This window comes from Mauremys reevesii, linkage group 3 (genome assembly GCF_016161935.1).
Source record: "Mauremys reevesii isolate NIE-2019 linkage group 3, ASM1616193v1, whole genome shotgun sequence".
Taxonomy (NCBI): Eukaryota; Metazoa; Chordata; order Testudines; family Geoemydidae; genus Mauremys; species Mauremys reevesii.
In genome coordinates, this window is record NC_052625.1 from 128,099,845 (window position 1) to 128,117,228 (window position 17,384).

The window sequence follows — 17,384 nt, forward strand, 5'->3', positions numbered from 1 at the left end:
TATTTCTCCCAATAGCATATAACTATTGTACTGCATATTTTAATAGCAGAATCAGTTACAGAATTCTTACACTATCTTAACTTTTAGCTCCTATATTTTACTATTAAGAATTAGTACTAACCTAAACTATAACTGTTTAAGGCCCGGGCACTGTTAATTATCCAGCAAAAATTAAATTCAGTGGAACCCTGAAATACTTAATATAAAATCGGATTGCAGTTTTTATTTTCAAAATAAAAGTAATATGTTTAGTTGATCTTTGAAAGGAGCCAACCTTGAACCCAATCTTGCAGTCCTTATCTAGTAGGAATGCCATGTGAAGTTAATGGAAATTTCTCTTGGAAAGAAAAACAAATTAAAACCCCACAACTCAGCAGATATATTTTGTGACAAAAGGGGTCAGCTTGATCCCTGTTTAATATAATTTCATTGACTTCAATGGAATAACAACAGGGATGAACTTGACCCATTACATTAAGTGGATTTTTGGTCTTGTTTTTGACTGCTTGCCATTTATCTCTATTAGTACCAACTGAAAAGTCATCTTATGTTTTAAATGTATGTTTAAAAATTATTCCAATAGCTTTCAATAGGAAAGGTGCTCTCATTTTTTCTCCTGTATTTCCAAGTGTTGCTAACCCCCAGCATTCCAAAATCATGATTCAGGCCCCCAACATCATAGGATTGTTTTAAAAATCATGATATTTTTAAAGGAATAAATGTTGGATTCTTTTTGTTTGTCTTCTGGCTTTTGAGTCTTCAGGGTTCACATTTCAAGCTATTTTCCATAAGCCTGAGGGCTAAAGACTGATTTTTCTTTAAATGAAAGCAGAAATTCTCATGTGAATTCAATGACCTCAGGAAGCAAGGCTTTATAAAGAATCATGACAAAATCACAAGAGTTGGGATGGCCTTGGATCTGGATGACACATCCTTCCAGTCCAGAAAATTGGGACCTAGCCCTTACTACTGCCCTTCAGTACCACTCCTGAGCTGGCCCCGAAGGAGTGTGTCATTACTGAGAGAGTCGAGGAACTCTTCCCCCCCACAGGGGCTGCATGGTGCTGCCTCTGAATGGCACCCAGTCCCTGCTGGGCCTGGGAGCAAGAGGCAAGATGAGAAGCTGAGCTCAGATCTCTACAATACAGACTGACAATTTCTGATCAAGTGTGTAATTAATTTCAATTAACATCTAGTGATCCAAAGCCCATTTTTCAGCACAGTGGGTGTTTAGTTCTCATACAAAAACGATGATTCATACAAAATCTAGGACTTAATTTTTTTCCTGTGGTTAGGAATATCTATTTAAAGGAAGCTGAACATTTCATAGAAAATTACATCTAACTGTGCAATTGTTTCATGTTGCTAATTGGTGGGTTTTGAAAATTTTTAAAACCTTGGATGTGCTCAAACCAAAAGCCTACCTGTGAACACAGCAGGAAAAACAGGATCCATCACTATTTGAAAACAAGATATTTAAAAAAACAACAACAACAACAAAAACGTGACCACAAATAGTTTGGCCCCTTAATAGAGAGTGAATTTCATTTCTATATCTCTTCCCCTCTCTGTCAAAATACCTGTGCTCAAAAGCAGACCGACAAAGGGGCAGAAAGGAGAGAGAGAGTTCTTGGAGTGGGTGAGTGAAAGTAGCCCTCAATTTAAAATAGGCTACTATAAATATTAAATAAATATATGCCAAATTGATGCACTGTTGTTGTGTGTATAAAGGAAAATGCCCCTTTCCCCACTCCCATTCTATCTCCCACAAAAAGCAGTGGTCACACTGCAGATCTTCTATTACAGCAACCATGGAGGTGTAGCTAAAGATTCAGAAGCATGTTGGGCGTGTTAATGAACACACACTCTCTGACAAGGGCAATGACTGTATGCAGAACCTCATATAGATTATTCCTACTCTTAGTAGAAATAGAGCACATGGGGACGCTGCATGGCATTACTCTCATCCAGAATATAATCACACATGCTGCTTTTGCATGTAGTGTGTACATGTGTGCCTCTTTGTGGAGGGAAGGAGATTATTCCTGTTGCCAAGTGTCTGCCTGAATTTTGCTCTCCATTAGGAGTATTACAGAGATCAGACTGGATTGCATTTATGATTATTTAGATAGCACTGATAATATGGAAGGCACTGTGCAAAAGGTCTTACAAAGACTTACACATGCTCAACGTTAAGCCTCTGAGTAGTCCCACGGAAGACATTAACATATACACTGACTCAAATTCTCTAATGTTGGGCACCTAAACTGGGGCTCCTAAATCTATATTTAGGCATCCAATAGAAGTGACCTAGTTTACAAAAATGCTGAGTATCCAGAGCTCCCACTGACAACAAATATTGAAGGGTTTGCTTCTACCATCCTGCATGCATTTTGCTTGCTCACCCAATACCTGAACTAGGGCCTTGTCTAAAATGAGTTTTTTCTTAAAACTTCCCGTAATTGCACCACCACCAGTGCAGCTCCAAGTACAGACAAGACATCAGAAGCCACTGACATTTTTACTAGTGTTATCTCGAGTTGCACTGAACAGGGTTATATGACACCATGCGGGAATAAAACAGTGCCTTTTCTACACCTGAGCGCTAACCATTGCTACCAGTGATGGAGCTGCAGTAGTGGGGGGAAATGTTAAAAGAAAAGAAAAGCTCAGTGTAGACAATGTCCTAGTTCAGACTGTGGGCAAGATATCAAAATGCATTCCGTATGGAAGATGCAACCCTTAAATATATGTGTGGTTTACAAAATATCTAAAATTGGAGATATGGCAACTGATTCGATTAAGACCTAATATAAATGGAATCAAAATTTGTTTCAACTATGCTGATAGATAAAGGCCAAAAAAATTTTCTAAAATAAATTTCAAGATGAGGCTGAGGTAGCTATATTAAAAGCAATTTAATTATTTAAAATTTATTTTGCTAAAGAAAAAGACATTTTTGTTTTATTTTCTTTCTTTTTTAAAATAATTGATCAAGGAATAATGGTCTAGATTCAACAAGCTGATTGACAAAAAAAAAGTGTTAGGAGGAAGGTCATTTTAAATGCAGACACGCTGGTGAAAAACAAAGCAATTCCAGTAATATTAATCCCCCTCCTATAAGCTGCCAACAGCACAGTTTCCACTTACTGCCACAAGTTTGGCGAGAGGTCATTTTTTATTATCCACCAGACTGAGAATCGGAAATTAAGTGTTCAGCAATATTTGTACAAATGAAGAAGCCCCCAGCTCTATACTTTGACATAACTAGGACAATCTAACATAATAACTCTATAAAGATTAACTTTGCCCCAAACCAGTGCCTGATAAAAACATATGGCACCGTGTTTATCAGAATGAAGCTCTTTGGTAATATGCGCAGGTTTGTTACATTTACTGCATATGAACAATGCCACTTGAACAATGTCTGACAACATTTCTATAATTAATTGTTATTACTGAGACACTATTAAAATTAAAATCACATTTTAAAAACAATTCCTTACCTTTGTTAACACCTTAGATTATTAAAATTGAAATTTTCTTTAAAATCTGATTTTCTTTTAATAATTTTTGCTGCTTGTTTACTTTTCACACTTTGCTCTGGCTGGACAGTAAATGACTGGGAGGATACTTCCCTTCCTCCTCAGCCCCATTTTCACTTTCTAGTTCTCATTCACTAGAGACTTAGACTGCAAAAAGGGACAGTACAGCTGTTAAAACCCCCTCAAAAACTATTATCACTGAAATATCCTTAAAAGAATTTCCTGAAACTATTTCTATGCACATTACAATATGCAAACCACTTTTTGCTAACAAAACCTATACTAGGAGTGAGGTCTGTGCTGCAGGGGTCTATGGCAGCTTTAAACCACCATCGTGCCCTCTGGTCTTGGTCTGTACCAAGCTTCCTGATGTAATATAAGGCTTGTCTTCACTGCATTGTTAACTCCAGTTACTACTCTTGTAGTACTTCACTCTGGCTATTTAGCTCAAGTGAGCATTCTGTGATGGTACCTCCCATAAAGCTTTATGGAAATATGCTTAGAATGTGTTTTATGCTACATATGCCATGTAACATATCTCAAAGGTTATGATCTACTGAATGTATTAAGTGTTAAAGACAGGAACACTTCTGTTAGCTGCTTTCAGGTAAACCTGCAGCTTTGTGGCAAGTAATTCAGACCCTGGGTCTTTGTTGGAGCAGACGGGTGTATCTGGCTCAGCAAGACAGGGTGCTGGAGTCCTAAGCTGGCAGGGAAAGCAAGGGTAGTAGTCTTGGCACATCGGGTGGCAGCTCCCAAGAGGGTTTCTGTGATCCAACCCATCACATGCACCCACACTGCAAAGGCTAACTAGAGCTTTTGTGCCCCCTTTTCTTCTGCTTTCTCAGCCATGACACTCTCTGGGGTCTTCCATGGCCTAGTCATCCTGCCAGGTCACCTCAAGTTCAATCCCCTTCTGGGGTTACAAAAAGTCCAACAAAGTCCAAACAATAATTCTTCTGTTCTATACTGGAGTTCTCCACTTCTTGGCCCCTATTTCTGGGCCCAGCAGAGCTTCACCTATACTGCTTCCTCCTAGAAGCTGTCCCCCCCTCCCCAGGGACTCTGGCAACTTCCCTCAGGGATCTCCCTGCTCCTTGTAAGCCCTTGCTCAGGAGTCCCCACACAGTGTGCACGCAGTTCTGACTGGAGTGGAGGTGCTTGTGACAGGACTTGAGTGGTGGCATATCCCTGGGTTCTGAGCGCAACACTACAGTGGGTCACAGATTGAATGAATCAACAATATGTTAATACACCAAAAGGCTAATATCATTCTGGGGTGTATTAACAGAAGTGTCATATGTAAAATCAAGGCGGTAATTGTCCCACTCTATTTGGCACTGGTGAGACCTCAGCCAGAGTACTGTGTCCAGTTTTGGGCCTCACACATTAGGAAAGATGTGGAAAAATTGGAGAGTCCAGAGGAGAGCAACAAAAATGATTAAAGGTTTAGAAAACCTGACCTATTAGGAAAGGTTAAAAATGGCACATTTCGTCTTGAGAAAAGAAGACTGAGGCTATGCCTACAATGCCCACATTACAATGTGCCCATGACAGCACTGTGACATGGGCAGTGTAGTCACGCTTTATTGCTGAGGGAGAGCTCTCCTGGCAATAAAAAATAACCACCTCGTACAAGGGGTGGTAGCTTTATTGCTGGGAGCCACGCTAAAACTTTTGTCGCTTAGGGGTGTGTTTTTTCACACCCCTGAACGACTAAAGTTTTAGCGCTGAAAATGGCAGTGTAGTGTAGACACAGCCTGATTGAGGGAGGACCTGATAGTTTTCAAATATGTTAAGGGCTGCTATAGAAAGGAGTGTGATCAATTGTTCTCCATGTCCACTGAAGGTAGGACAAGAAATAATGGGCTTCATCTGCAACAACAGAGATTTAGATTAGATATTAGGAAAAGCTTTCTAACTAGTTAAGCTCTGGAATAGGCTTCCAAGATAGGTTGTGGAATCCCTCCATCACGGGAGGTAATGGCTGGCAGGTATCATAGGCTCTGTCCTGAGGCGCTGTCCTGCATCCTACTCTTCCCCTGTGACCCCAGGTGAGGCTGCTCCTCTTCCTCCCCTTGCTCAGCCTCTCCCCCAAAGCGGGCGGGGGCTGAGGCTAGAGCAGGCTGGCTGGCAGCCTGGGACTCAGGGCAGCTGGGGCCAGTGCTTGGGCTGGCCAGCTGGGGCTGGGACCACCTGGGGCTGGAGCTGGCTGGTCTGGGCCGGCTGGTAGGCCAGGATTCGAACTGGTCAGTGGCCCTGAACTTGGGACGATTGGTGGGCCTGGACTTGGGGCGGCTGGGGTGAGGCTCCTCTGGCCACAGTGAGGGACTCAGGGCTCTGGCAGGTGAGGAGGGCAGAAAGGGTGGGGTAGGGGCAGGGCCTCAGGAGGAAGGGGCAGGGGCTAGCCTCCCTGAACCGGGGGTTGACCCACCGCCCATGCTGGAAATTTTTAAAAACTGGTTGGACAATCAACTGTCAGGGATGGGCTTAGTTTACTTGGTCCTGTGTCAGCACAGAGGGCTGGACTTGATGACTTTTTGAGGTCCCTTCCAGCCCTACATTTCTATGATGCAATGTCCATAGGGGTTGTGGAGGATTCCAGTTATGAAATACTGTAATGCAGGACAGCTCTATGTTTTTTGCCGCCCCAAACACAGCAGTCAGGTGGCCTTCGACGGCACGCCTGCGGGCGGTCCACCAGTCACGCAGATTCGGTGGCAGTTCTGCGGGTGATCTACCGGTCCTGTGCCTTTGGCGTACCGCTGCCAAATTTCTGCCGAAACCGCAGGACCGGCGGACTTCCTGCAGAAACGCCACCGAAGGCTGCCTGACTGCCTCTCTCAGAGAGACCGGCAGGCCGCCCCCCGCAGCTTGCCACCCCAGGCACACGTTTGGTGCGCTGGTGCCTGGAGCCACCCCTGCTGCTATGGCACTAGCGCCTGCTCCCTGTACATGGGTTATGTATTTTGTTCCTAGGCCTGGAAGTATTTGTAGATGCCAGTGTTTCAGGGAATTGCCCATTCTTAAATCATCACTGTGCATGCACCTATGTTTTTAATCACGTATTTGTAACCATGAATGCCTCTGGCATATGGAGAAGTTTCACATGCATATTATAGCAGATGGGGTTTTTGGTGGAGGATGGTGGGATCAGGGAAGAATAAAGGCCTTTGCTTGTCTCTCAGACTGGGCAGGACCAGAGCAGGGGTGGGAATTACACCCCAATGGCAGTATGTAGTACTGCAAGATACTGCAGATAACAATATATTATATCCTATTCAAGGTTAGTATATAGGCCTTTTTGTTAGTCTGAGATAGAATTTTGGGTTTGATTTTTGATACTCTTATATCCTTACTAATATGTGTGAACAAAGAACAAAGACACTGTGTGTTGCTTCTGCCCGGCCAGCTGCGTTTGTTAGTATAATGAGAAAAGATAAGGAGTAGAGCTAAAGTGTTGCTGGGTAGAGTAGGAGTTGAATATACAAGCATACACTCGAAGGACAGTCCTGTCTCAACTCCTCTACCAAGATAAGGTCAAGCAACCAGTCGGGAGGGATGAGGGGGATGTGGGAGGGGAAGGTATAAGAAACACTAAAAGCTAAAGAAATGCCTGTCCCTGACTGAAGCACATCCTCACTCCCTACCCATCCCATGGGATATTAAAAAGGTGGTACTGAAGTCCACAGACTCTCCAAAACAGAATATGACCATAATGGGTGGGACCAGGGGCAAGCACTGCAGGTATATTTGGGCCTGCTAAGGAGGAGGAGGTGGGAACAGGGAAAAAGGCTCTACTGGCGTGCAAAGCTATGGATATGCTTGCTTGCTTAACACCAATAAACATTGCATTGCCTACACGTTGGACTTTCTGCTTTCTGCCTGTGTGACAAGAACCAGGGGAGGGGTGAAGGGAAAGTCCATAACACAAATGATAAAACTTAAATGGAGCTAGAAGGCTGTTTAAGGGAAACTCCACCTTTCTTCTTACAGAAAATGAGGAATATTCCTCCCCACCTGGCCACAACAACTAGGGAAGATATATAAGCCAGATATCAGGAACCATCCAGAAAGCAGCATGGCTAGTGTTTCATACTGCACCAGAAACTGATCTCTACCAAGGATAACTGCTGGTTAAGATCCTGATTCAGCAAAGCATCCCTGTTCAGGAAAGCACTTAAACACATGCTTATGTCCCATTGTTTCATCACTTAACTTTCATGTCCTGCCATGCTGCTCTCAGAATATTCCTAGAGATCTGAATTATATAATCACTGCAATTGTTGGGAAAAGTCTATTCCTGAATTGAGGCCCAAGTGACTAATATTTCTTATATTTTATGTACTTAAGACGGTCCCAGACGTTTCTAGTGAGGATTAGTGTTATATTCTATTTCCCCAGTTTTCTAAGGTGTTTCTTAAATAGACACTGTAGCTTCTAAGGCCAGAAGGGACTATTATAGGGTGACCAGATGTCCCGGTTTTATAGAGACAGTCCCAATTTTGGGGGGCTTTTTCTTATATAGGTACCTATTACCCCCCACTTCCTGTCCTGATTTTTCACAGTTGCTGTCTGGTCATCCTAGACCATTATGAACATCTAGTCTTGACGTCCGGTATAGCACAGGCCATAAAACTTCATAAAACAAGTTAATTCGTAGATCATATCTTTACAGAAAAACATTCAATCTTGATTTAAAAATTGTCAGTGAGGGAGAATCCACCACAACCCTTGGTAAATTGTTCCAATGGTTAATTACTCTCACTATTAAAAATGTACACCTTATTTCCAGTCTGAATTTGTCTAACTTCCACTTCCAGCCATTGGATCATGTTATACCGTCTTCTGCTAGATATAAGAGCCCATTATTAAATATTTGTTCTTCAAAACTTATTTGGTTTTACCAAATATGTATGACCCTGACAGTCATACTTGAAGAAGGTTGTCTATAGCATACCTATCTCCAGAAAAGAAAATGGAGAAGGGGTTAACCTGAGTTGCTGGCCTAACAGACAGTGGATGCTTCTGGGTTGCAGTACCAGCCACTAGAATCTGACTTGGGGCAGCCTAAGGGGCAGTCTGGAGCAAAGACCAAGCAGGCTATATTCCTCTCAGCAAGTTAGATAGACAGACTTGGTGCTTGAATAGTATGATTTTCCTAGACTTTGCTTCCCACATTAAATAGACCTAGAGCAAAGTTACAATTTAGTTTACATTTGCAAAGGAGTTTTGCAATGGCACAACTGGATGGCAACATTTAAAAGAGTGTGTTAAGATTGTGGGCTTAGAAAATCAATATGCCTGTTAGCTGGTGCAACTCAAAGAAAATACAATCCCTAAGAGTTTGAAATAGCTTTGCCCCAATATCATAGAATTCGTGCAGTACATGATGATACACAAAAAATCAAACATAACTGAATGACTGTGACTGCTAACAAAAGATTATTCCAAGAATGCAGAAGAAAGTGGGATAGCCAATTTGTGCCAGAGTGTTAGATATGATGTTTTCATCTAAAAAGTTCAACAAAACAAAACAAATGGTCCCTAACTACAAGAAGCCAAACTGTGTTTGGCTCTTGCTCCAGTATGCACAGGAGTTGGGGGAGGAAAGAGTCTTCTCCTCCTTGGACCTGCTGAAGGGCCAGACACAATTTAACTCTGTAGGCCTGATTCTCATTTCTCTTATTCCACTCCCAGTCAGGAGTATTTCCACTGAAAACAATGGAACTATACCAGTTTTACACAGTTATACGAGAATTAGATCCACTGGGCTCTCATTGGAGTTGTACTCTGGTATCATGCCCTATAGTGCAAGCCACTCCACAAGGAGTTGGGGGAAGTTGTGCCATGGGCCTATCCCCTCCACACTGGCTGCAGTTGCAGCAGGCCTGCTCACCGTGGCTCATCTGGCATGGGAAGAGGATTTCATTTATTACTGAGGATTGTGTTTCAAACACTTTTCTCTGGCCCACTAGTGGAATTTCACAACATATCCTGGGTAATATCTTAAGGAAGCATTCCATCTAAGGTGGAGATGATTATTAAAACATTTCATTACAGTAGTTATAAGGCATAAAACATACAGCAGAGAAAAAATTCCCATTATGAAAGGACTGGATCTCACGACCGGGTGTCTTTCTAAAACATATGCTCTACCACAAATAGAAGTCATGGGCTTGATGTAGAAATTATTAGGTGAGGTTCCATTGCCTCTGTTATGCTGGAGGTCAGACTAGATTATGATGATAGTGGTCCTTTCTGGCTTTAAAATCTATGATGGCTATCTAATAGATTTTTCAGGCTTTTGGGGGAAATGCTGTGGCAGCAAAATTTGAAAGATAATCTTAAAATAAACCCCCACACACACCCCTCCATGCACACACCACATGGTGAGAGACCAAGGAGCTGACAAGCTTCTACATCCAGGGTATGACTGCCCCGGTGCACTCCTCTTTATTCCCTTTCCTTCTATGGAAGATTTTACAGAAATTACCAGGATTAAAACAAAAAAAGGGTTCTATAAGAAATGATTCTAGAACCTATAGAATTTAATAGGAATGATACCCTTTTGACAGATCTTGAGAATACAATCCCTCCTATAAAATGCTATAAGTCAGTGGTTTTCAACCTTTTTTCATTTGCAGACCCCTAAAAGATTTCAAATGGAACTACACCACCTTTGAAAATCTTAGACATAGTCTGTGGACCCCCAGGGGTCTGTGAAAACCACTGCTATAGGTGGTTTAAACTCTTTCAGTTTAATTCCTATAGACCCTTGCCACACAGGGTTTAACTTCCTAGGTCTCATCCACCTCCGTTCCTCTCGGAGGACTGAGAGTAAGGTATTCTTAACTGCTGTCTGGTCATCCTTACATTGTAGCTCCATTTAAAATTAACTGCATCTGTCTTCTGACAGTGATTTCAAAGCAAGTGATTTAACTTGGGGACTTGCATCACAGGCATCCCTCCTCGCTACTGACAGAAAGTTTAAATACCAGTTTGGGCCCTTCATTCATTCCGAGCCCTGGCCCTAGGCATTCTGTCAGGTGTTTTCACTATTTTTTCTCCAGCAATTTAGAAACTCAGGCCTAAATTTTGCAAGCAGCTCTGTGTTTGTGGACTCCGATGTCAGTTATACAAGTCAGTAAGTCTCTATGGTGGAGTGCAGGGATTCACTTGTGTGGAACAACTTGCACGATTGGGGCATCAGCTTTCCTTTCTGGGTCACAGAAGGGCAACACTTACTCCCCCCTGCATTGATGTATTTAATTTAAAACTTACCACTCCACCCACCCACCCTCTTCCTAGGCCACAGGATCAAATTAATTTTCATTTCTTCAGTTTTTGTACCAAAATATATCATGTTACATTTAGTGACAAATACTACACAAGCTCTCAAACAGGCCAGTACTGACAAGCTGAAAAAAACCTTGTATTCTGTACAAGAAAGAAAATAAAAATATTTGCACTTTTGGTGGCATTACATGTGAGAAATAGGACATAATATTCCTGCTCATGCTACATTAAAAACTATGCATCTCATGGGTCTGGTCTCCCCACCCATGTGTAACATACAAACTACATTTGATTCTGACCAGTAATGATTGTCAGTGAGCAGCTGCTTCAGTGAAAACTGTAAAATGTCATGTGACGTACTGTTTTATCAGAACAATGATGTTACATAATTCAGGGTATGTCAACATTTCCATTAGAAATCCCTATTTTATGAGGTTTTTCCATTCGACCAAATCACACCACTGAAGAAAAGCCAGCAGACAGCAACAAAATTGATAAAATATTTAGAAAACCAGACCTATAGAAGAGGTTAAAAAACAGGCATGTTTAGTTTTGAAAAAACAAGACTGAGGGGCAAACTGACAGGATGTATTGGTCTCCATTCAAGGTCTGGTTGGGAAGCGTTGCCTAATGGTCACAACCATAACCCCAAACTGACAAGAGGGTGTGGGGCTGGGAGGGGAACCCAGTCCCCCCCGCCCCGACTCCACTGGGCTCCAACCCAGGCCCTTTGGGCCATCAGTAACTAGGCAAGCAAGGATACTTAAAGCTGTCCTCCCTCGGGATCTTCCTCTCATCTCCCCCGCTTGGGGTCAGCTCAGTCCCAAGGCTTTTGCCCGGTGGGAAAATCCAAATAAAAAGAAACAAAAGGGAGTTGCCACTGTATAGGGCCACAAAATACTTCCCACTCTGCTGGTCTCTGCAGAGGGCCCCTTTGGACAGCTGTGTCAGAGCCTTTAGGTGTTACTCTGCTCTGCTGGCCCTATGGACTGCAGATCTGCTCACCTTCAGCGCTGCTCCCCAACTGAGCTAATTCACTGCCTTTTAATTCCTCCAGAAGATGGAGCATTTGTTGCAGGTGTGGCGGGGCAGGGCTGGTTGAGCCCAAAATGAGCCCTTAAGCCTTTGTTGCTCATTGTGGGGTTTGTACACCCCATCACATAGGTCTTCAAATAAGAGCATTATAAAAAGACTAATGACCAATTACTCTCCATGTCCACAGAAGTTAGGACAAGAAGTAATCTGCAGCAAGGAGGAATTAGGCCAGATATTAAAAAAACTTTCTAACTATAAGGACCATTAAGTTCTGGAACAGGTTACCAAGGGAGGTTGTGAAATCCCCATTTTTGGAGGTTTTTAAGCACAGACTAGAACAAATACCTGTCAGGGATGGTCTAGGTATACTTGGTACTGCCTCAGAGTGGGGGGATGGACTAGATGACCTCTCAAAATCCCTTCCAACCTTACAGGGCTATGATTCTCAGGGATGCTAAAGAGTCCTCCCTTATGCACCCACCACAGTGCACCAACTACAGATTAGTTGTTCTACCTGTTCTACTCTCTGCACTTTATTGCACAAAAAGTTAGACAGACCTAGTAACAAATAGGGCTACACACACTGTAGAACACATTTGCATGTTATTTTTGTCAGCATCAACTTCTTCCTCAGCACTATTTCAGTGATGGGAATGGAGAGGGGCTTTCTGAGCCTCTGTGGGGCTATAGGGGAACATGCATCATCCCCAGACTGATTGCAAGAATAAATAATTGGCTTTATTAAGGTCCTTGATCTTTTGCCTATACCCCTTGCTGGCTGGACTCAGCGATGTTCTGTTCAGCAAAGCACCAGTCATAGACCAAATCACTGAGTTCACTTGCAACTGTACTTCTTTGTCATCCCAGATGGTCATCGATGCCTGCACAGTTGCTATTGGCTAGCTGGAACATGGTCATATAAAGGCTCTGTGACATGCTTTGCTGCTAAAGATCACCAGGCAATGCTGAGGAAGATGATGTAGGCAAAATATAACACAAATGACCTCTACTGTGTAATTCTATTGTGCACAGATAAGGGTCATCTGTATAGTAGGGGCCAAAATGTAGACTAGACAGGCCACCTAAGCCCCAGGGTATTGTGAGATGGTGGTTGGAGGACTGTTTGCAGCTGTGGAGTCATTGCTCCAGTGCTTCCTGTCTTCACTGGCACTGCACTAGTGCAGACAACATAATGGCTACCCTTATATTTTTGGGAGCAATTTTGTTTGTGGACACATGCTGTATTGAAGACAAGTTTGGGTGGATATAAACTAGTTGGTATTCTCTAATTCTAATTTTCTAGAGTAAACCAGGCCTAGGGTCTGATTCTGCATTTCTTGTACTTTGCAAACTCCCATTGACTCAAGGGGGAGTTTAGGGTGCACAAGAAATGCAGGCTCAGGCACTATAATTACTTCAAGAGAGAGACTGCAATTAGAGTGTCTGAAACAGGAGACCACCTTTGAACCTGGACACTCTCTCTCGAAAACATGATCATCAGCACTCTAAAGGAAAGATGCAACTGATAATTGTGTTGCTTTCCTAGTCTTGCTCTTACAGTCCTTTCCTGGCTAGAAATTGCTAATCAGATCAAATTGTAGTGAATTATCTACAGTAAATGCACAGTGATATTTCTGACAAACTGCTGTCCAATGAGAGCAATTGCCTGATCTACCAAACTGATCAAAAGGTCGGTTTATAAACTGGTTCCATAAACAAAGAAAAACTGTGTTTTAGTTTTTAATCATTAGTAGCTGCTTTTCTTGGACGAAAGTGTTAAATCTGAATATCTCCATTGTTCCAAAACACAGTTTTTTAAAAAAAGCCACAACAATTAATGTCCATTGGTACATAAGACTGGCTCATTTGACAGCGCATGCTTCTTTAATTTTATTTTTTCTCCTACAAATGATTTAAACTAAAACATAAATAGGTAGACTATGTCAAAAGTAAAATAAACAGACCATTGCAGCTGATGAAAGCCAGGAAAATAAGATGGAGCCCAGCCTTGCCGTCCTTTGTAGTCCTGTACCACTGCCTCTTCAGTTTTTACAGTGTCAGCTTCTGGGGATTTTTTTTCTTTGTGAGCTCGGATGTCAGTAACTTGACTAAAAATGGGAGTAAAAGGCTAGTTGTGCTTAAATCCTCCCTTTGCTCTGCCCCCGCCCTCTTGGAAAAAATAACAAAAAACTGTCACATAGATTTCTTTCTCCCCCGCTCTCTGCAGTCAGAGGATCACCAGATAAATTGTGATTAATTTTTAAGAATAGAACTGTCCATTTGATCCAGGCGGATGAAAGATGCAGTGGTGCCTATAGCACTTGCTAATTGGGGGGATTTCCCACACAAAACACATTTAAAAATTGAAAAGCTTTGCTGTGTCTGCCCAGAATGTTTTACATAGGTTTTTCTCCCTCCTGTTTTAAAAACGGAGCAGAGACTGACCCCATCCTGCACTTTGAGGGCAGTTCAGTCTCACACCAGACTAAAGAATAGCCTTTACTGTAAAATCTGTGAAAAAGACTGATGGGGAAAAGAAACATTACAATATCAATCTCTCACCGGTCAGGAACAGAAGTGAATTCTAAGGGCTAGACTATAGGACTAATTCAAGAGTTCTAGGGACTATTTCTGGTTTGCCACTGACTTTCTTTGTGAGCTTTAGTAAGTATTGTCCTCTCTGTACCTCAGTTTACCCAGCCTTAAAATAGTGACAGGGCCTTTGTTCTGAGGCTTAATTCACTAATATTTGTAGAACACTTTGAGATCCTTGGGCAAAAGCTACTATAGAAATGCAAAGTATTATCTTCATCAAGATTTCATACAAGATTTTCATGTTATATTTGGGAGAAATATTGAAATAAAAATTTCTTTACATTTTTTTCTTAAAGCTATTTTGCTTTTGTTAGGTAATCATAGAATCATGGACTGGTAGGACTGGAAGGGACTTTGAGAGTCCAGTCCCCTTCACTCAAGGCAAGACTAAGTATTCTCTAGACCATGGCTGGCAGGTGACTGGCTAATTGCTTAGCTTATTTTATTGTGCTATCATAAAATATTAATCCACAGATTTTTAAGGTGCATTCATATTTGTTTTGAACAAAGGTTTGGCCATAATTAGGAACTACTGTATTGGGTAAATTTGAATTGACACTTTGAAAGTGGCTAAATAGAGTCTCAAGTAAATATGATGCACTGTTTGAAAGTGCTATTTCAGCCCATAATGCAGCATTGGCTTCTTCCTTTGCATGAGTCTTTACTCTTTGGACTTCTCTGCTCTCCTCTGTCTAGGTTCCATATCACAACCATCTCCTATAGTCTGGGAGGGCTGGAGAGCATTCTCTATGGAGTCCATCACTCCATGTCTTACTTGGTCTCTGATTCAGGAAAGCACGTAAGCACATGCATACAATTAAACAAGAAATGCTTTCCTGTTGACTAGGGGATGCTGGAGAGCACTGCAAAGCACTCTCTTTTCCTCAACGGGTGTTAGGCCCTCTTGTTCTGATGCTACTAGAAGTCAGTGGTAAAATTCTCATTGGCTTCCAATGGATCAGGATCAGGCTACCTGCTTTCACTGTATTACACAGGAACCAGAGAATTGCCATAGTGAAGCTGACCAGAGTTCCATCTCATTCAGTATCCTGTCTCTGGGTTTGTCTACACTTTGAGTTGGAAGTGTAATCTCCATTTTGAGTAGATGTAATTAATAGCTCTAATTAAGCGAGTGCACTAAAAATAGCAGTGTGGCTGTGGCAGTGCAAGTGATAGGAGGGGCTGGCTGAGTACAATCTGAGATGCTAGGTATGTGAGCAGGAAAGCTAGGGGCTCCCACCACTCCAGCTACACTGCTATTGCTAGCACTCTAGCTCGATCAGAGCTAGCACATGTATGTCTATTGAAACTGGCAATTACACCTCCAGCTACAGTGTAGATGAACCTTAAGACAATGGCCAGTACCAGGTGCTTGAGAAGAGGAAGGTATAAGAACCCCACTGTAGGAAGATGTGGGGTAATCTGCTCCCCCCATTGTCTCATCCTATTTGTTAAAGATTGTCTTAAAGCCCTGAAGCACAGGGTTTAATATCCCTTCCAAAATTTGTTATAATTATGACAGTTCTGATATCCATATAATTATCCAGTCCCCTTTTGAATCTTTAACTTCTTGGCCTCATTGCCAGTGAGTTCCACAGTCTAATTATACTTTATGTAAAAAAGTATTTCCTCTTATCAGTTTTGAATTTCCCCAACCCTATAATTTCATTGAATGTTCCCTTGTTCTTGAGTTATGAGACAGGGAAAACCGGCTTCCAATTTACCTTCTCTAGACCATTCTTTATTTCATATTCTTCTATCATATTCCCTCAAAGTCATCTCCTTTTTAAAGGTAAACAATCCCAATTTTTCAAGCTCTCTTCATATAGGAATTTTCCCAGGACTTCTGTCTCCCTTCTCTGGACCCCCTCTAGTTCTTCAATATCCCTTTTGAGATGGCATGGTCCAGAAGTGCAAACTGTATTCCAGATGAAGCTGCACCATTGAGCCATTCAAAGGCATTATGATATTCTTTGTATTATCACCATTCTATTATTCCATATGCATGCTAACATCTTGTTTCTTTTAAACTGCAGCTGCACAGTGAGCAGAGCTCTTCATTGAGCTGTCCACAGTGATGTGTCAGTCAGTTTTCTGATACAGTTTATTTAGAACCAGGCAAGGTGTAAAAATAGCTTATATTTTCCCCTCCAATGAATATTTGCATTTATTTACATTGAATTTCATTTGCCATCATTTTGCCCATTCAACTAACTAGTTCAGGTTACTCAGGAGAAAAATGGAATTTCTGAGAGACCTGGATAACTATGTTATCTGCAAATGTTGCTATCTCACTACACATTTCCCTTTTGAAATCATTGATAAATATATTAAAAACCTCAGGATCTAGTGCAGAAACTTAAGGTACATTGCTGTTAAACTTTTGCTATGATGAAAATTAACTATTCAATCCTGCGCTCTGCTTTCTGTCTCCTACCCAGTTTTTGATCCGAGATAAAATTTTGTCTCTCATCTATTACTTCTTAGCTTTTTTAGTAGCTTCTTGTGCAGGACCTTGGAAGTCTAAACAAATTATGTCAGCTGGTTCTCCTTTATCTAGTACTTTACTGACACATTCAAAGAACTTTAAGAGATTAGAGACACATTATTTTCCTTGGAGGAAATCATGCTGGTTAGACCCTATCATATCATGATTTTCCAGGTGTGTTGTTTTATTTTTAATTATTGTTTAAACCAATTTGCCATGTCTAGATGCAAGGCTTACTGGTCTATAATTCCACAGATCACCCAACAAACCTCTTTTAAAAAATAGGTACAACATTTGCTATCCTCCAAACCTCTAGATCAGTATTAGTTTTTAATGAGAGATGGCATATTTTTGTTAGCAGCTCAGCTACTTCTAACTTAAGCTCCTTCAGAACTCTTTGACATATATCAACTAGGCCTGGT

At 41.7% G+C, this 17,384-nt stretch overlaps 1 protein-coding gene across 1 annotated transcript in view; it reads right to left on the reverse strand.

Annotated features, from left to right (window-relative positions):
• The window catches only part of ARMC2 (armadillo repeat containing 2), a 165,017-nt gene extending 151,150 nt beyond the window's left edge, over positions 1–13,867 (reverse strand). The window contains exon 1 of the mRNA XM_039531129.1: positions 13,844–13,867. The gene's annotated coding sequence lies outside the window, so the exon portion shown is untranslated. The remainder of the gene's footprint in view (positions 1–13,843) is intronic.
• Between the last annotated feature and the right edge of the window lie 3,517 nt (positions 13,868–17,384).